Source organism: Parasteatoda tepidariorum, chromosome 11 (genome assembly GCF_982258835.1).
Source record: "Parasteatoda tepidariorum strain Cologne lab strain chromosome 11, Ptep-v5.0, whole genome shotgun sequence".
NCBI classification, from domain to species: domain Eukaryota; kingdom Metazoa; phylum Arthropoda; class Arachnida; order Araneae; family Theridiidae; genus Parasteatoda; species Parasteatoda tepidariorum.
Window position 1 is genome coordinate 43,611,951 of NC_141765.1, and position 21,918 is coordinate 43,633,868.

General features: G+C 25.6%; 1 protein-coding gene across 5 annotated transcripts in view; it reads right to left on the reverse strand.

Moving 5' to 3' along the window:
• Positions 1-21,918, reverse strand: part of Cdep (Chondrocyte-derived ezrin-like domain containing protein) — a 102,744-nt gene that overhangs the window by 41,892 nt on the left and 38,934 nt on the right. The window lies entirely within an intron of this gene.

Genomic DNA, 21,918 nt, shown 5'->3' on the forward strand with positions numbered 1-21,918 from the left:
GCAAGTTGAGAGCACAGAGAAACATATTTAACGGTTATTACAACTTTTCGAAACCCCATAAGCCTTCTTTTCAAAAATACTTAATTTTTCGAATGCTATTGAACTAATTCTGTGATTAAACAAAGTTTTGAGTTTCTGAGTTGTTTTCTTTTTAATTTATGCATTGTTTCAGTAACCAAATCCATGTGTCAAGAAACTGCAAGTCAAAAGCTGATATTTAAAAAAAAATAGAATCACTTTCTTATAATCTATATCAGCGAGAGCTAAACTGTGGTTCACGAAAAAATTGCTCACGACAGCAAAATATTTAACAATCAAGGATTTTTTCTTAGGTAACATTAGTCAAATTTCTTGCCTTTCCATTAATTAAAAGTTATCTGCAACCATTGAACTTGTACAAAAACTGGAATAACTGGCACCAATGCGTCTAGATGGTTTTTACGTATTCTTAGAAACTGATCATTATATTTTGGTTTTTAAAATATAAATTTTTTTTTTTATATTTTTAAAAAAATTACTTTTTTTTTAAATTTATTTTTTATACTTCGAAAATTTTTATATTTTAATTTTTTTATATTTTAAATGACATGTAAAATATTTCTTTTGTTGTAATTTTGTGCACTTAAAAATAGTGTAGAACAAATATAATTATTGTAAATTTCAAAATATTTATAATGTATTTTCGGTTGCTTTAAAACATCCTTATGGAAAAAATGGTTAACTGTTTACCCATCAGTTTCACCACACAGTGAAAAGATGGCTTTCAAGAGGTAAAGTACTAAGCAAGTTATTTACTCAGTGACAAGAAATTATATTTTTCTTCTAACAATTAAACAGTACATAATTCCTGGAATCAGGAAAGGCTAACAAAATTTGTAGCTTGGTGATGTTCTTCTTATTTTAAACAAGCTAAACAAGTTTATGCAAGAGCAAATAATAATTTGCAAATGTTTTCAAATTTTGAAAAGTTTTTTAATTAAGAGTATGTAAGTCAAAATGTAATATCTCTTGAAAAGTCACTATTTCAATCTTTCAAGCATTATTATCCAAAAAAATCACAATTTGTAGATTTTTGATACATAATCAAAATTCAAAAAATGTAAATTACAGATATATGAAAAAAATTCAGAAAATAAAATTTTCTGGAATTCAACTAAGCAGAAAACAAGTTAAAAATAAAAGTAATTTATCCTTTTGCAGATATTTAGCAAGAATTTTTTTTTTCTATGAGGGAAATTTAGAGAACTGTTGTAATGTATATTTTAAATGCATATTCTTATTTAATATAAATATATATTTCGTTATTACATCCATTAAACTAATAATGTGCATTAAAATATTTTATATGCAATTTATACCTAAGTTTTCACAAATAATTATACACACAATTTTAATGCAACTAACATATTAGTTATTAAAAATTCAACATTATAAGTAGCATAGAACTTCACCATGTTAAATTTTAAATGTCAGAATTTAAAATTTGCCAGATTTATATGGAAAAAAAACATGTCAGTTTATAAGAAATATGACGTTTTATTAAACATAAGCTTTTTTAAATTCGTATTACAGGAAATACTCAAACAATTTTTTTAAATAGTTTTAACAAAGTTTTGATATTTCTTACATTAAAACCTTGATGCCTCAAACTTAAATAAATCATGAAGGAAAAAAAAACAATTAAAACATCAAAACTCATTCATTATTAATAAGAAAAAATATAATTTATTTCAGATGGTTAACTGTTTTAATGAGGAAGAGATGTCTCAATTTTTTGTGAAGCATTAAAAAAATTTTTATCAGTGAATGGTGCTTTGATCAACTGGTTGCACATAGCACACAAAGTTAATTCATGTTCACCATGCATAGTACTCAATAATGTTCAATAAAAATTTTAAATTTTCTTAAGTTTTCTAATATTACTTGAGATTGTGCAATTGTTAAAAAATCAATAATAATGCAATTCACACTGGTTGTGCAATATATTTGAAAAACAAAGTATCAAAATTTTTTCGAGTTTCCCACTTTTTATCATTGTTGCTTATCAGCCATACCTCATAACTTTTGGCTTTGCTGATAATAAGAAATGTATTTAATTTTGTATTCAGAAAATCTTGTCGTATTTATTATTAATATGGCATAATTTTTAAATATGTTGCTCTTTTGCACACTTAGTTTACACTAATATACAGTTTATAACATAGATAATTGGTAATAATTACAATCTCCTTTAATGAATATAACTGCAATTCAGTCTTTTGAATTACCGATATTTGGTTGCCTGAGAGATTTTCATTATGGTAAACATATGTGTTCTTAAATGCTGTTTTAAAAAGAGAGTCAAATTATTTACTGAAACAAATACAAAGTACATTTTTTTAAAAGAAGCTAGGCTAATAGCAGAAAAAATTTTATGCTTGTACGACAGTTTATCTCTAGTATGTGTATAACTACATAATAACTCAACTTATTACTGTTTCTGATAATTCAAATAAGATCAGAAATTTAAAAACAAATATTAACTATAGGTGAAATTAGACTCAGAAAATAACTTGGTGTTGAACAATTAATGATGCATTGAAAATCATTATTAAATCATGGAGTTGGGTGAAACTGAGGACTACTAATGCGGTGAGCTGGAAGACTATGACAGAGGCTCTATGCTCCAAGCTGGAATGATGAGGTTGAAAACATTGCCTGTTGTAATATTTTTCATTATTAATGGAAGCGTGTGATATTATATGACATATTAATCATATTGATGTCTAGCTTTATTGGTGACATCAAAAAGTTTCCTAGTCACACTAAGTCCTAGTTGAGAGATCTGTCAAACTGGTTATGGAAGCCTCAATTAAAGTATAAAGTTAAGAACATGAAAGCTAAAGATTGCTAAGGTAGATCTAGTCCTACCAACATCAGTTTTATAAAAACATTAAACAGTTTCATAAAAACATTAAAGTTTTTTAAAACATTATCTTCAAAAATGTAATCCCTAGTGATTTTTTTTTCTACTTTAAGGTAAATTGAAAATCATACAAATGGACCTCTAGCTTGAATGGTTGGTTAGGTAGGGGTCAGATAAAACTGAATATGAATGACAAATTTTTTATCATTTTGAGCTAAAAAAATAGGTAAGGCAAGAAACTTTTAAATTTTTAGCAATGCAGATTTTTCAAACACATTGTATATATATATGGCAGTAAATGGCAAAAGAAACTTGAAAATACGTGTAAAATTCTCTTTTTCCAACCTCATTGCATGACTCACGTGCATTGATTTAATAATGATATTTTAACTTATTTTTCACATGGCTGAAATCACATGCCATTTTTAAAAAAAAAATTTATGAAAAATTTTAAATTTTGAAAATTTTTGTGGGGTGCGTGACAGGAAGGTATTAGTTAATTTTATTTCTTCTTATGTCTATTTTCTTCTTAGCACATTTATTTTGCACTGTAGCATTTTGAAAACAAAGACTTCTCTTTTTCACCCATATTAACACACACACTTTTAATGGTATCATGTCGTAATGAACTTTACAATGACAAGAAAAAAACTTTATCGAAGTCTGACAAATCATTATAAAGGATTATCATAGTAAAAATGGAGTGAAAATCACAAAAACATTTCATTTAACAAAAGAACCCTGAATTAAATTCATAATAACTTCAATTGGATAGATTTAAAAGAAATTATTTAGAAAGATTTCATCGTAATTTGATTAGAACATTGTGTGTATTGTAGAGTCACTTTATATTAATTTTAAAAAAACAGCACTGTAATTTTAAATTACATTCTACGACAATTTGAAATAGTTGAGAATCCAACCTGCCATTATAAAATTGTCAATGCACCTCTATGAACATGGCTTATATTATTGTTAATATTGAAACAAAAAAGTTAATTTTTGGCATTAAGGCTTATTTAGAATTCTGCGATAAAGGACAAACGCGCCCTCTTTTTAGGAATCTTTCTCATTTATGTGACAATTTTCAGTGGTCCCCCAAAGAATATGGAAAAAATTATTTAACTTATTCCTGTAATGCACTAAAAACGAACCTCTCACTTATATAACTCTCATCTCTATTAAAATGAAACCCATTATGAAAAATTCTGAGAAAAGAGAAATTCTTTTAAAGAATAAACGATGTTATCTTCATTTTGAAAGATATACATTACTTGCCCTAGAGTAGGATTCTTCAGTATTTGCCCCCCCCTAACCCTTAATGGCCAGCTTATGATTCCATAAGGGCTCATTGAATTATCTCGAACAGTTTCAGAAAAAAAAAAAGCTTTAGAATGTGTATTATTTCAGATAACTAGTAGTGCAAAAATCGTGGTGATATGTATAAAAGATTGACAATTAGTTCATTTAGTGTTTTATTCAGATTGAAATAACAAATTAATTTGATCAAAGAATACAAAAATTGAAAAGAATACGTTTGACAAATGAACATTTGGGAGAGGATTCTTAAAACTGATGTAATTACAAATATTTCACATAATATTAATGATTTAGTTAAGTAAAAATAATGTTATACTTTTCATTAGGTTTGAAATAATGTTCATTCTTTGTGTAATTTAATTTTTTTGCACTACAGTTCTATTGATATGTTTAGTATCTTAGTACCTTGTTTCAGACAGTAACAAAACTGGATAAAATAAATTTATTCTACTCTAGTTTTATTTAAATTTTTAATAAAATACTAACAACGTGTAGGCTAAAATTATTTCTCATGTCCCCTCTGCAAAAGAATTTCTTTGACTAAATTATTGAACAGATGTGTGGCCAATATTATTTCCGGAATTTGTTGATGCGGTTCCCAAGTGCAAAAGGTTGAAGGCCCTTACCCTAATGCAATGTAGATTTTCAATACTTTTTTTCCAGAAATGACCAATTTTGTTTTCAGGGAGTAGATTTTGCATATTGTCATAACATCAGATATAGGATTAGTTACAAATCATTTCTTATTTCCTTATAAAAAGCTTCATGTAACTAAGTTTCAACAAAGTATAGTTTTAAAATAGTTGGTCTGCATATGAAATTAGGTTAAGTTTATATATGCTTAGTTACACTAGCAAACTAAAGGAATAGCATTTTGACTTTCTTTTAAATTGAATGCAATAAAAAATTATGACTATCATACTATTACAGTTAGCAAATCATTTTGTAGCTTTGAAATTGACTTAGTACATTTTAAATAGAACTTTTATCATTGCTGGTTCCTTTGAAAAGAAATAAAATTATATCAGATATGTTATATTTTTTATATAAAAACAATTCTTTAAAAACTATAGATGTGATCATATAGAAATCTATTTTGCCCATATCTTCATTACAAATTAAGTTTTCTTATAAAGCTTTTTGGGTTTCCACATGGCCGTAGCACCTATATAACTTTTTATACGGGTCCTTGGTCTGGCACATAAGTAAAAGCTGTCTCATGCAAAACTCCAAGGTTAAAAGATCTCTAAATATTAGTTTCTGAGTCCTTCAGAAGACATTTAAAAAATTGACTGCTGTTTGAATTAGTATCAAAAACATCTAACATTCTACTATATGAGCCTTTTGAAATTTTAGAAAAAGCGGTCAATGTAATATTTTGAAAAAAATCAGATAGAAAATTTGGCATTTTATCTAACATAACAGATACTGAAATTAAGATAAGATCATTTTTAAGATCAGTTTCTAGGACAATGGGTGTTTCAGTCACATTGGCTATTCAATTTTGAAGATTCTTTGCAAATTTCGACTGACCACATCAAAAAAAATTTTTTTTTCAAAATAAGGTTTGTTTGATACTAGTGATGAGAAAGTATTAAATTGAGCATAGACCAGAAGGAATTTGAATAATCACAGTCATTCCAAGAACCAATTACATAAAACAAATTAGTTTTAGTGAAGAACTTTTTGCAACTACTTTTAAATGGTAGAAAATAATTAAAAGGCTTGCACACCCTTGCAAAAATTATATATAGATATTAGGTCATCAAGGATGAAATTTGTAGGTTGGATCTGTAGACTTAAACTAAACTAAACTCAGTGGCACGACAGCCCATAGAGGACCAAGGCCTACTGTGCCCATTTCAGTATTCTTGACCTTAGGCTCTGGGGTCCAGGAACAGATGTTCCGGTCAGGTGGTCAGCCGAATGCGGAATCCCCAGTGTTTAGTTCCCAAGCATGCTTGGTACTCATTTATCAACCCACTGAAGGGATGAAGGGCTGAGTCAACCTTGCCCGGCCCGAGGATCAAACCAGGGACCTGTAACACGACAGCGCGAAGCGCTACCGCTCAGCCACCGGGCGTCTCTGTAGACTTAAGCAGGTTATAATTTGACATTAGCTTAATATTTAACCATTAATTATGTTTTGTTTTTGTAGTTGAAATGTTGCTCATCTTAAATACTTTATTATAAAGTATAAGTTCTTACATGGAAATATGGTATCGCAGACCACACAAAACATTAATAATGAATTTGGCTTTAGTGTTAGTTGACTTTAGTGTTAGGTGAACAAGGAATAATCCCCAAAATACACTAAAAATGAAATATTCACCAAAAAAAAGCTGATTATACTTGTTTGGTGCTCCAGTGCAGCTATGATGAAACCTGACTAATTAGTCACAACAGTAGACTGCAACCAATTAGATGAAATGATGCAAAACAACTTAGAGAAAAATAGCCTAGATCGGTTAACAGGTTGCCTCCTGTCTAGTTGAATGGCATTGACAAACCACACACTGTTAAAATAACTATGGTAAAACTAGAGGAATCAGAACTTCATAATCCTCCTTCATACTCATTAGACCTAATTCCCACTGACTACCACTTTATTTCCAAATTAGAACATTTTAAAAAGAAAAGTTTTATTTTAAAAATACTGTAAAACTAGCCTTACAAGAAATTATTGACTCTGGTCCACCTAAACAACCTGCCACAGAAAATATGGAGCAAATTTTGACGAATGAAGTAGTTCTTTATATTAGTAAACTAACAACCAATTTTGTATTTTCCTCTATAAATTTCATACTTGACAACCCGATGTATTAAATACTAATTTATACAATCAGAGACAACTTAAATATAAAATAAATCTATTGTCTGAAAGATTAAATCTTAATTTAAAACACTCTTGATTCAAAATTGAAATTAAGATCATGAAATATTTCAAGAGATTTAAGTAATAAAAAAAATTTCTTTTTGTCTGATTCATATTAACTTCTAATTAAATAAAAATTTAATTACAATGTCCAGTAAACGTCCATTTCTCTTCTGACAGGTTATAATGACATCAAAGCATTTACTGTTTTTATGATAAAACTATTTACAACCATGTATGAAGAGCTGTTTTATTTTTTCATAAAAATCAAAATAAGAATGTGGGCAGTTTTAAATAATTGAAACTGGAACAAAATTAACAAAAGCACCATCTGACACACAAAAATTATTGTTGCAAAAATAAAAGTTAAAAGTCTAAAAATAGTAGTAATTGCAGAATAGGAAAATATTCTAAATGATCCTGTGAAATATTTAAATTAAAAGTTGTGTATAAGGATACAAAAAACAAGAGAAGCAAAGTTAAATGGGATCAGTATAATTTTATTTTATAAAATACATTATTACTAATAACCAGAAAGAATGACAGAAATATGAAAAATATGTAAATATGAAACTATTAGATACTTTTTAACAAATTATAAAAAGAAATAAGTCTCATTGATTAATTTGATAAATTTTCATTGAACTCATTAAAATTTATTCATAACATTCATATCAGCCAGCAAACTAATAAAAAAATAAAGTTTTATAAAATAAAAAATAAATACATCATAGAGGTAAATAAACACTTAATGAAAAACTAACATTTTACAACAAAGACTAAAATTTTATATCACACTCACATGTAAGCAAAATCAGTTAGCAAAGCTTAATAAAAATATAAAATGATAAACATTTTTAAGCATATAAGTTTACAGTATATATATTTATATACACAAGTAAATAAATTTGGCACTTGTTTCTATCATATCTCAATAAAATGACTCAAGCTCCTTTCAGTAAACATAAGTACAAAAACAACAACAGTCAATTAACAATCAGATGCTTGCAATAAGAAAAAATTTGTAGTACATGAATAAATACTTTAATAACCAATCATGCTGGTGAACTTCAATATGAATGAAATTAATATTAAACAATAAATTTTTAAACCACTAATAAATTAATAAATTCAAAACTTTTAATTTTCAGACAAAAATATAAAAAAAATCATTAAAAGCATGGAATTGACAGACTAATGGCTCAATTTAAATAATGCAAAAAAAAGAGAAGAAAAAAAGAGAAAGATATAATAATTGGAGAAAAAAATGGAGAAAAAATCAAAATTAATTGAAGTTGAAATATAAATGCAATAAAATATTTAGAACACATCACCAGGATAAGTAAATAAAAAAATATATTAGATTTGCAAGTAACAGACAACTCAGGAAACAAAATCCGTGTTTTTTAAACCATGGTTGTATATTTTTTATTATATTTAATCTAAAACATACTAGGGTTTGAAAATATGAGTTGGCACTTTAATCCCTCTTAAATTTTTCATGTACAAGTTTTTGGGTTTAACAAGAATTCATTAAAATATAAAGATAGGGGTACTCAAGTATATTGTTCTGATAAAGCAAGTTTAACCTTCCTTTTATATGAAAGTGTAACTAATAAAAATATACAGGTTAACAAAAAATAGAAATAGTTACTTAGAAGAATGTAAAAAAAATATGCTTTTTGAATATTCTATTGTAGTTTAAGCCTACAAAAATTTATTTTCTTTCTCAAACTTGATTAGAAAATTTCAAACACCTAGTATATTTGAGCAAATTATTGATCTTCAAATGGAACATAATAACTCAAAAAAATTTCTAACTTAAAAACAATAACATTCATTAAAACAATTTTACTTACACGCTATAAAAGTCTCTGCATAAAAATATATATATGTATATATAGAGTGAAATAGATAAGCACCTGTTTTGTACTATAGCTTTCAAATAAGAAACTGATAATAGTAATAATTAACTCTAAACAAGAACCAAAAATGAAATAAAAAAATTATTTTGCCAATTATAAGACTTTGAATAAATAAATATAATTTACTCAAATGAAAAATTTTGAAAATAAAGTCATATATGTTACTTCAGCCTAAAGGTAATATTATTATAATATATTCAAATTATTTAAGCAATCATGCACTAGACAAAAGAATATGTTTGATTTAAAAAGTAGCAGGCATGTGTAAAATTAATCTTTAAAACAATAAAACTTGTCATCTATCGATATATAAAAAGCAAGGGTTATGGATATGTTAGTTGAAAATTGAATAAAGGCTCTGTACTTCTAAAAAGTTAGATAGTTTGTTTAAAAAAATGTTTTATATAACTAGACTACATTGTACACTATTGTAAGGAAGTTTGAGGAATATTTAAAGAAACAAAATATACTCAATGACCAACATTTGGTCCAGTCAAATCAATTCATTAATCTGGGTTACACTAAGGTAAATATTTATTATATTTTTATTCAGTACAGATTAGGAGATGAGATGGAGAAGAGATTCCAAAAACCTGTAAAAAAAGAGAGAAGGCCTCATTTCTTTTTAAATAAGCTAGGTTTTCATAACTTTCATAAAAAAAAATGAAAAAGAAAAAATGTCAATGAAATTTTTAAAAATATATGTATAAAAGCTTAAGAACAAAGTTCCATGCAAAAGTGCTAAATAAAATATTTTAAAAAATGGATTTCAGGCTTGCTAACAGATTTAAATGCAAAATGTTACAGAACAAATAAAAGTTTTGTTTAAAAAAAAACATAAAATATGTTTAACAAATCACAAATATATTGTAACATTAACAAAGAAAATAAAGCTTTCATGCATTAGTCAAAAGCAAAAAAACATTAAAGAATGTAAGAGTTGCGGCAATAATTTAACATATGAGAATTTAATCCAATCAAGGACTTACAACTATTGCAAATAAAACATATTATAATAACAGAATCAATAGTATACTATTCTTTTTTAACTAATTTAATGTTTTTTTTAAATCTTAGCTAATAAAGTTCCTTTCTTTGTTAAATAAGAAAATTACTTAAACTTTTAATGATAACTTTTTAAGATATTATTTTATCAAAATTTTTTAATCTCATTCTAATATTTATGGTTATTTTTCAATAAGAAAAAAAAGAAGATACAACCAAATCAATTTCATTTGATAAATTAATTAATTTTTTTGGAATAAACAAATAATTTGAAGAGTTTGGTTTAACAAAAAAGATTATCAAGCACTAGAAAAACAAATATATATTAATGGACAATGTGCTGTGTCATACATTAGGCATGATTCTTGCTTTCTGTCTCTATTTTATTATCCCATTTAAATTTAATAAATTAATGCATCATATTTCATCAAATAAATTAATCACATTTTTATTTTACTATGTTTTGTTTCTTTGTTTCAAATTTTCTTTAAGTATTTTTTGTGTGTCCTGCAATCAATATTTCTTAACTTTCCAACTAGCTACAACACTGTAATTTTAACTTTGTCTTAGATGGCAATACAGGTTTCAATCAAATCCTGTTTGATACAAGCAGAATTTAGTGCCATTTATCCATGGGTTTTAGCATCAAACTTCCAACAGTATTGCCACTAGCTAGAGTACTAACATTTTTACTGAAGCTCTGTGTATAATGACAATCTAAGTTTTGTTTCTTGATAGCAAGAATTATTTGCCAATTTACCACCAAAGAAAATTTTATCAATCAAAATTGCAACATCTTTCTGACTATTTAAAGTTTTAAAATCCCACTGGCAGCTCTGTGAGGGAAGATAAAGCAAGTTCAAATTATTTCCTGACCATTACAAGCAGAACTTTTTTGTGATAAAGAATATTTAATATCAAATAAAAGTTTGACCACATTCCAACTACCTAAGATTTTAAATCCTAACTGGAGCTCTATGCATACTGATAATGCAAGTTTCAATCGCTTCCTGGCTGTGATCAACTTTGAATAAAAATTTCGGCTAATTTCTTATTAGAGTGCCATATAGAACTGAGCGATGTAAGAAATTTCATATCGTGATGTATCATGATTTAGCATATGTTCAAAAATTACCTATCAGAAATCTTTAAATCAATCAAAATTAAATAAAAGGAATAAATCTATTACCAGAGAAAATTTTAATTCTAAAAAAATGCTTCAACACATCAATTGTATTGCTTAATTTTTTCAATTAAAATAATAAAGATGTCTTAAAGTGAAGACAAACCCAAGCTTTATTTTATTTTTTTAAATTAAAAATGACTTAATATTTATTGGTTTAAAAATAATAATAAAGCTGTAGCAAAATATTTTACATACATGCATTAAAAATTAAAAGAAAAAAAAAGCGAAAGTAGAAAACAAACTAAGGAAATGTTCACTTTAATAAAACATTTTTTAAATTATTTGTTGAAAAAAAAAACCTTGCTTTTGAAATATCGTTAGACCTTCCATTTATTTATTTATTTAAAATAATAAAGTTGTATTAACTAATGGTCAAATTCTATACTTAATAAATGTAAAAATAAATTTAAGCTTTTCATTTATTTATTTATTATTATTTTCTTTTTTGAAAATAAAGCCAACATAAGATTTATTTGATTAAAAAAGATACTGACTATCTAAGAAATTATGAAACGAACAAGTATTGAAAGAATTTTAAGAAAAAATTTTTAAAAAATTCTTCAAGTACTATTGTTAAATTATTAATAATCGTCAAAACAATGTTTAACTTTTTATTCAATTAAAAAAAAATTTTTGTTTTAACTAAAAGCCAAATTTTTTTTTTTTAAAAAATAACGCAAACTTCACTTTAATTTTCTCAAAAAAAGCAAATTAAATTAATGTAGGCTTTGATTTTATTTTTTTAAATAAAATCAAGTTATTATACTTATGAGCAATAAAAATTTTTTTAAAAAAACAACTTTTTATAACAAAGTTAAATACAACATACACCTATTAAATTGTATCGCTTAAAATGAAAAACAATAATTAAAGAAAATCAATGAAGAATTTTTTTTATTCATATTTTCTTTCTTTTAATAGAAGATTGAGTCGAGAACAAAAATTTAAGATAACAGGGATTGAGCAGCGATCGCAAAGTAACAGGTCTACTAAAAATAATTGACAAGAATCGTTAAATCCTGACAGGCAAAAAAAAGTGACGAAATAATCCACAACGAAACGATCGCTAAGTAAAAAAAGTCTCACTGAAAATAATTTACAAGAAACGACAAAATAAAATGCACAAAATAAAATATAAAATGCACCGCGATCGCAAAAATAATGTAAGTCCCACTGAAAATAATCTTCAAGAAATGTAAAATCTCAAAGACAAAAATGGTGCATAAAAGAACTACGCATAGCATTCTATATTTCAACGCTGATCCTTGAACAAAACCGGGAGTTCTCATTCAATTCGCTTTTCGTCATTCAACATCATGAAACTAACATTGTCTTCATCGCTAGACGTTATGAACATCTCCGCAGCTAGACGAAATCAAAATTGTGTTCGTCAGCACGGTGACAAAGTTAGCGTAGGGAAGGATCCTCTAATGCTAAATCGTTAAACCGCAAGTTATATAGACGGCTTAAATCAGATTTGTGATACCTCGCCTAAAACGAAAATCACTATCGGCTGCTTCAATCAGACTTATGATGCATCGTCTGAAATGACAGTCCTTATATCGGCTTGCTGATGTATACGTTAAATTGATATTTCGTGATATATCTATTTATCGCCCAGTCCTAGTGCCAAACTTTCAATTACAGCTTTGTGCCTGATGATAATACAATGATGATTTACAATTGTTTGTCGCAAGCATAATTTAACAACATTTCCTCGCCAATTGAAATTTCAACCAATTTCCCAAAAACTTTCAAACACAATAAACAAACTACCAGACACAAAATTAAACAGAAAATAATGAAATTAAATAAAAATGCGTTCTCTAAGTAGACTAAAAAGGACAACACAAATTTGAAAGGTATTTTTTGGGTGTTGTATTTTTTCTTAAGTTGAAAACATCAATGATCCTTGGTCAAATTCTTTTGTCAGTTAAAAATGTCAATTATCAGCTAAGTAAATTAATTACATTAATTGCATGATTACAAAATTAAATGAAAGACTAGTTTAGACAGAAATTATTCCTTGCCCCAACAAAAAGAATTTCTAAAAATCCTTAAATAAAAAAAAAACAAGAAAAATTTCAAAACTAGTTGTATAATAGTGTTTTGTAATAATATTTAAACTAAATCAAATAACAAAAACAAATAAATAAATAAGAATTTTACTAAAATATCAAATAATAATTATATATTTAATATAAATAAGTAACATATTGAAAATTCTGTTTTAACTTTAAACAAATTGATGTGAACTTAAATGAATAAAAAATGTCCCTAAAAGTTTAGAGAATAACTAAATAGATAGGTAAACTCTCATCCTCACCCATTTTTCCCACATTTTTGTTAAAAGCTATGATTAGATAACTGACTGGCATATCTGCTCTATATGGTTGGAAAATATATTTATTATCACTGTGACATATATTTTTCATTAATTTTCCTTTTCTGCTATTGTCAAAGGTTCTGAAGACATCCATAAAATATTAGTTATTCAAATGGAGTTAACATTTTCTGTTGAGAAATTTTTTAACTCTAGTTTTTTAACTAGATATGACAAATTCAACTTTTTGAAAATGTATAATTATTCCATTTGAGATAAATGTTTTTAATGGATTAAAGTTGCAAGTTTTGTAAATAAAATAAAAATAAGCCAAATATTTAAAAAATAGTGTTCAACTAAATAGTTTGTCCATTTATTTGGCCAATGGTGCATAGACGCACCATTTTATTGCTTAAATAAATTATTTTTCATGCACGAAACTTTTTGTTTAAATTAATGTAATTTAAGTGTATTTTGATGAAAATAATACCACATTTTAAAAAATTTCTATGTTTGGCCTAAAATGGATTAAAACATTTTTCTATATCATTTCATTTCTGTTCTAAGAACAACTCAAAGGCACATTTTAAGATCAGGGCTAGTTGTTTTCTAAAAAGAAAATTAGGGTCAAGTAGAACAAAACATCAGGACCATTTTTAGAACATATGTGCATATTTTGGAGTACTTTTAATTGAACAAAGAGATAAAAGTTTTAATAAACAAACTAAAAAACAGGGTTATTGATTGAATAAACTCTTTTGAAAAAAAAAATTCATTTATCTTGATTTAAATCATAATTTTAAGGTTTTTTAAAATACATTTTATTATTCAGTTTTTCAACAAACTACTTAACTAATATGTACTTCTCTAAAAAAATACATAATTAAATAAAAATTAATGTACAAGTATTTAAAAATAGTAACAAAATAATAGTCATATGCATACTTGCAAAATATATCAAAACTTTTTTTAATGGAAGAAGGAAAAAAAAACTCTAAAATATTTTAAGTATCATAGTAACTTTTCTCTCTCTTTCTCTTGTTTTTAATATCATTTCATTTCCAATAATTGATCAATTGCTTTATTTAAACTTTTAATTTAAATAGTCTACTCCTAATCTGTATTGCAATTAATTAATATTTAATTTGATTAATATTTAATTGAATTAAGTTTGATACTATATCTTTTTCTTGATATTTTAAATTCAAAGAAAATTTGTAAACAGCTATTTTTACTGCATGAAATAAAGAAATGAAAGTGCATAAAAAATACCTAAGAATAAAACGAATTTTCAAATAAGATAATATAGCTTTTATATGTTACAGTAATAGATTATAACTCATTCTGTCAATTCAATTTAAAGTACATAAAAATGAAATTCATGTTTCTAAATTTTTCTATTTTTTATTTTGACCATTCTCTCAATATTCTTATTTCAAATGAAGGTGATTTTGGATACTAAGTTATAATAATGAATGAATAGAAAATTATTCTCAGCTACTTATAAGGAATCAATCAGAAATGTTTTCAATGAATTATTAAATAAACGGGATAGAAGTTAAAAACATACATTTAATGAAATAAATATGTATGCATTTATATTAAATCATGTTTTAATCAAAATTTGTCGTAATGAAAGATAAACCAATAATTTTTGTAAAATTGATTAACATAACTATCAACAAGAAAAGGAAAAAAAAAACAATGTACTCTATGAAACAATATAAAATTCATGTAATGATGCCTAATATATAAAATACTTCAGACAAGTAATTTTAGGGACTTTCTTAGTCAATAAAAAATTAAAACTATATAACACTAACAGTTATAAATTTAAATTTACTGGAATTTTTCATTAAAACTTTACATTAAATGTACTTGAATATAAACTGTTTTAGTTATATTTTTAAATTTATAATTTTAAATAGTAACAGATATCATATTAAATTCATTTTAGATAATAATAACCTATTATTTAAAAATGAGAGTCCTATGTAAGGGAATTTAAAATTCTAGAATATAGCAAAAAATATAAGCTTCAAACTAATTATTATAAATAAAACTTACTTCATTTTTTAAAAGTAATACTTGTATAAGTACTCAAGAAAGCAATAAACTGGATGAAATATTATTTCAATAGTAATTTTTTTTTCAGGAACTATTTTAATTTTTAGAAACTCTTTAAAATATACAATAATCAGAAAATATTGACTATATTTGTATACTAATGTAAATTTTAAAATAGTTAATTACAGATTAAGGACATATGGTCAAGAAAATTGTTTTATTAACAAAGAAAAAACTTGAATAAGTAAAATTACCTTCAAGCTATACTATAAAAAAAGTTTTCCACAATTTATATTTCAGATATCCTGTTTCTTACACTTTATATAAAATGATTTTTGATTTGGAAAAAAAAATAAAGATCTTTAAAATGAGGGAAAAAGTTTATTAAAATTAATTTTTAAATGTTTTTAATTACAGACATTAAAATTTGCTTTTTAAGTTGAGACGCACATGCATTATCATTAAAAGCATAACTTTTATCAGTTTAAATAACTAAAAGTTTGAAAGAAAAAGAAAAAACATTTTTCTGCATGTAAGAGATCATAAAAGTTAACGTATTATTAAAATATTGAAGTACTTGTAATATAACTGTTCTGTTAACTATTAAAGGAATTTTTTTCAATAAAAATAATTTTTTGGGGATGAAAAGGGTAAAAAAAATAAATGAATTGTCTAATAATTGGAAATTTCTCAGTTACTTTATAAAAAAATTTATTAAAAAAATTTACTAAAGAAAAATTTATTAAAATATATTTATTTAAAAAGAAGTTTATAATGATGAAAAAAAAAGTCCTCCTTGTAGAGCAAAACTTTTTTGAAGTTTATAGATACAGTGTAACGTCCCATATCCGGGCGTCCCTTTTCCTGAAGGGTCGATTTCCCTGACACTGTTTAACAATCAAAATCAACAAACATTTCTTCATCTTCCCCTCTCCTTTAAAAAAAAAAAAACGAAGTCTTTTGACAGGTTTCTTCCCTTCTCAGCTTCTAGAGATCTATGCATTGAACCCATAAATCAACAGAAAAGAGAACAGAAGATCTACTAAGACCATGAAGCTCCTCCTCTGGAATGCAGGAAAGGGGGGGGAGGTTTGTTTTCAAAAGAGCACAACTGAGTCCCCTCCCTCCCCCTTCTTTCCTGTGCAGCTGGCTAGTAAAAGAGGCATTTCCTGGAACCTTTTTATTTGAGTGTCAGGGGAAGAAGAAATACTGTGAAAAAGGGCAAACACAGCAAATGTTAAAGTGGAGGGGGAATCCCCTTTAGTCACACAAGAAAAAGTAAAGAGAACCCAATCAGCATGCCACGCCTTTATGCTTGATTGATAGCCAATGATGGGAGAGAAAATAAGAATTTGTCACTACCCCGCCCTCAACTTGAATGACAAGTAAGGAGGAAATGAATTTTTCTTCTCCATCTACCCACCTTATTGAATGATGGGAATTTCCCCTTCTTGCTTGAATCGTTCTAGTTCAAAATGGAGGAGAGAGCAATTAATATTTTCATAACTGTGAATTTTTTTCGTTTTCTATATTTATTTTTAGAATAGCAATAATTATTTTTTTCTAATATTTTGTTTATGATTGATTAGATATCATTCTAATACTAAAACATTATTGATCGAAAAATAATGTTTATTTATTTTCTGCTTCTTAGATTCAGATCATTTTAACTTTGTTTACCTTGGAGGTCAATTATACGAAAAAATCAAATATACGGACTTCGGAAAGTCCCGCCGATTCCGGATACGCGACTTTCCACTGTAATGGGTAACTTAGTGCGACCAAGGATTTAAGGCGAGTTCAATACTATGAACTAGATAAAGTAAGAAAAATTAAAATCATATCTCACACTTAACAAACTATAGATCAATAACACTTAGTAAATTGAAAAATTGACCAAGTGCATTGAAATACTTTAGAATTATTTTTTAATCAAGAGGATAAAAGTATAACCGTATTTTAAAAAAATGAAGATTGTCATGAATATAAAAGTTGGTCTCAGAAAAAAAAGGTTTATTTATATAAAGAGCATAATTCAATGAAAAATTTACTAATATCAGTTCTTATTTAAAACCTAAAGATTAACTATTTATGAAATATTAGTAATAACTATTAGTAAAAGAGCTTTTGAATCAAATTTGTTCTTTATACAAGGTTAAAAATCAGCTTCATGTTTTTTCACCAGACTTGAAATAAGATGTTTACAAATACTCAATATTTTAGTCTAAAACCACTAATTACTTTGATGTATTTTATCATTAAAATAAACAATGAAAAACATTTAACACAACAAACCAGGCATGTTTGTTTTATGCAAATGAAATATTAAAATGCATTGTGAAATATTAAAATGCATTGTGAAATATTAAAATGCATTGACTCACAAATAATTGATTCCAGTTACAAACCATTACTACTATTTCTGAAACAACTTAAATGAGAGAATATTAGGGAAAATACATTGAAAAGTAACAATAAAAACTTTTTGGAAAAAGTACAAGATCTCTCTTACTTTTTAAGATATTTCCAAGACATGCATATAGATATATACGTGTGGGTAAATAAGTTAAGTTGAGCTAATTGAAAGTTAGAATACAAACAAAGAAATATATATATATATATATATATATATAATTTTAGTAAGTAGCTTATTAGAAGAACACCCATGTGATAGAAATCATGATGCTTTGAGTAAGATAAAAAAGCACCATTTCTTTAAAAAAAAAATTTAAAAAAAGATTTGTGCATGCATGAAGACAGAGGGTAGTGAGAATATACAAGTAGCAAATGAAGTTAAATTAAGTATTTTTCCAGAACATTCATATATACTTTTAATGTAGGAAATTTATAGTAACGAAACAACTCATAATTACATGATGATTTAGAAAAACAACTATTTTTTTAAAAAAATCTGATTTTTACATTTATTTCTTCCTAATTGAAAATCTTTCTTTTTAAACCAACTAAAATAGTTTTAATACCACCAAATGATGAAAACAATTCATTAATGTTGAAGGGTGTTATTTTTAATTTTAATAAAACTATTCAAACTAGCATTATAGTCATTATTATATTTTATATATGTATATGAAAGCAATGTTTAAAGCAGACTTATTTTACTTATTACTTCAGTCTTATAAATTATGCAATCTCCTTAATAGCTTTTGCTAACTACAATAACTTTGGGCAATAATTTGAATTTAAAAGTCGATTCATCGAGAATAAAAGTTTCACAATATTATTATTTATGTATTTAATATTATTTTACTATTTATTTTATCAGAGTTTAAAGTATTTTTTAAATGCTTTTTACAAAGGGTTAAATCTAAAAGAAAATTTCAAAACAAATAGACATCATTGCATACTCTCATCATTAAATTAAGTTAGTAATGATTGTATGTATACATGAATCAGTATATAAATTAAAAATAGTTTTGGATACAACAAATTCTTCACGATTTTTGTTTTTAATTCAAACAAGGGAAGAAAAATTAAAGTGTGCTCAAGCATAAGAGCATTGGAAAAGGCATATTTCCAAGTATGCAGCTAACACAAACGAGGTAATTATTAAAATTATAAAAAAAATTTAATAAGTGCCATTTGTTCAAAACAAAACCATTTTTTTTTACAAATCGATAGAAAGTAATCTCATTAAAGAATATAAAAAAAATCTAAGCTTAAAATGATTAAGAGCAGCAAATTACTAGCTAATTATTTAAATGTTTTGCAATATTTGGAAGTAATAATTTTGAAGAAAAAAAAGTAATCAATATAAATTACGTATTTATTTAATAATTTAATTTTTTAAAAGTAACTTTAAGAGAAACTTCAAGTACAAGCTTAAAATTTTTGTGACAAATTTATTTTCTTTTTAGCTTTAGGTTTTTTTTTTTTTTGTGTAAGAAGGGCTTTTTCTTTTGCACTGAGATCTCCAATTACATTTATCTTTTGATTATGATCATAAAAATATTTTATGGTGAAACTACAGCACCATTGCAATTTAGTTTCAAACTACAGAGTTTGAAGAGTTATGAAAGTGTACTAGATCAAGTGTCAACAAATAAGTATATTTAATATAATTATTTATACAATATTGTTTTTTTTTATCATAACTGAATGCATTTTTCATAAATGCTTTTTATAGAAGGTTAAATCTTACCTAAGTTATTCAAGAAAATTTCAAAACAAAAACAGACATCATAGTATGCTTTTAATGCTTAATTAAGTAAGTACTGATTGTATGTATACATGAACCAGCATATAAATTAAGCATAACTTTTTTAGTCACCAAAATTCCTCAATGTTTTGTTTTTTTAAAAATTCAAACAAAGCAGGATAAATTAAAAAAATTTCAAGCATATAAAGCATTACGAAAGGCATATTTCCAAGCATACAATTGATGCAAACAAGGTACTTATTAAAATTGAAACACATTTTTTTTAATAAGTACTATTTTTTCAAAACAAAACCATCTTTTCAAATAGATAGAATGTAGTCTCATTAAAGAATACAAAAATTCTAAGCTTAAAATGACTAGGAGTAAAAAATTATTAACAAAGCTTTTGTAATGTTTTGTAATATCTGGAAGTAACAATTTTTAAAATAAGAAGCAATCTAAAATTACAGTTTTATTTTCCTAAAAAAATTTTTAAACCTAGCTTTAAGTGAAACCCTGGGTACAATCTTAATTTTTTTAAATGAATTCAAGTTTTTTTTAATCTTTAATTATTTTGGTTTCCCCCCTCCCCCTGTGAAAATGAAGTCTTCTGGCATCGAGATCTCCAATTACATTTATCTGTGAATAATATCAACAAAAATATTTATTTTATGGTGAAACACTAGCAGCACTACTAGCAAATTGCAAAGTACAGAGTTTAAAATGAAAATGTGCTAGAGCAAGTATCCATAAAACATGTATGATAGACTGATTGATCAAGTTATTTTTATTAAATATTTTTGACCACTAGATAAAAAAAAAACATAGGCAAGATTGTTTAATTAAATTATTTATCTTCTTAAATTAAATCCTGGCCTGAGATTAAAAAAGAAAAAGCAAATGAAAAACTCACCTTAAAAAAACAAAAGAACTATTTTAGTGCAGTAAATTTATTGACACAATAAGCACCATATGTAATTATAAGGAAATCCCTGTCAGACAATGATCACTGCTTAGAAGAGCTCATATTGTGGTATAGTAATGCGAAGCGCACACAGATTGAAATAAATAAAAATTTGATTTGTTAAAATAAAAATTTTGATTTGTATTAAATAAAAATGAAGTGAATTTGAAATAAATTTTCAGTTATTACTTAAAACAACGTAAATCTTTTAATTTTAAACCATATTTTTTTACATTGTGCGTGACAGGAGATGATTGACGCAGCCTATACAGAAAATTCAGAGCAAATCATCAACGGCTGATGAGCCATTCAAAACATTAATTAACAACGTTTCTGCTTAAATAATGTCTCTTAGGGTTAAAAGTATTAAAATCTAAAAATAAAATTAATGATATAAATCTGAAAACTGTAGATAGTAAAACTGATTATCAAAGTTCAATTAACAAAACTTATAACAATAAAAAAATTTATGAATGATCTCTAAATAAGCCACATTGAAAATAAAAATCAAATTACTAGCATCTGATCTCAATCTTTTTCAATCAATGAAGTTAAATTTTTATATATATTGGGAACTGTAGCACAGAAAACTTACCATGGTGTGAAATTATAACAAAAAATCAGAATATGATAATAAAAAATAGAAACAAAAGAAAATGATAAAAAAAAAGCGGAAAATCGTGAATTTGAGGAATTCCAATGCCTACAAATCCCAATTTAAAATACGCTTAGTTTAGAAAAAGCATTCTTAACTGATTAATAACTTAAAGATTTTCTTCAAACTTGTACATATTATATATAGGGTATTATTTTTAAAATATTTCAAAATTAATTAATCACAGCTGAAACATAAATAAAGAACTTATTTCTCTTTTCCCAAATTACACATAATTTATAAAAGTGTAAGAATACAAGGTACAGCCACTCTTTGACAGACTAATTCTATTTATCATTTATTTTAAATGTAATAAAACTATTTTTTTTTTATATCTGTTTAGTTTCACTGTTAGTCACTCAGTATACTTCAGTTTATAAAAAAAATATAATGATTATATAAATTTCATGCATAAGAGATAATAATATAAGAATTAAATTAAAGTCTATAGTTTACAATAGCAACAAACAGCAGTCACTATTGATATATTTGACTTGATATAGTCAGCTTGATATATTTGACTCTAAACTACATTAT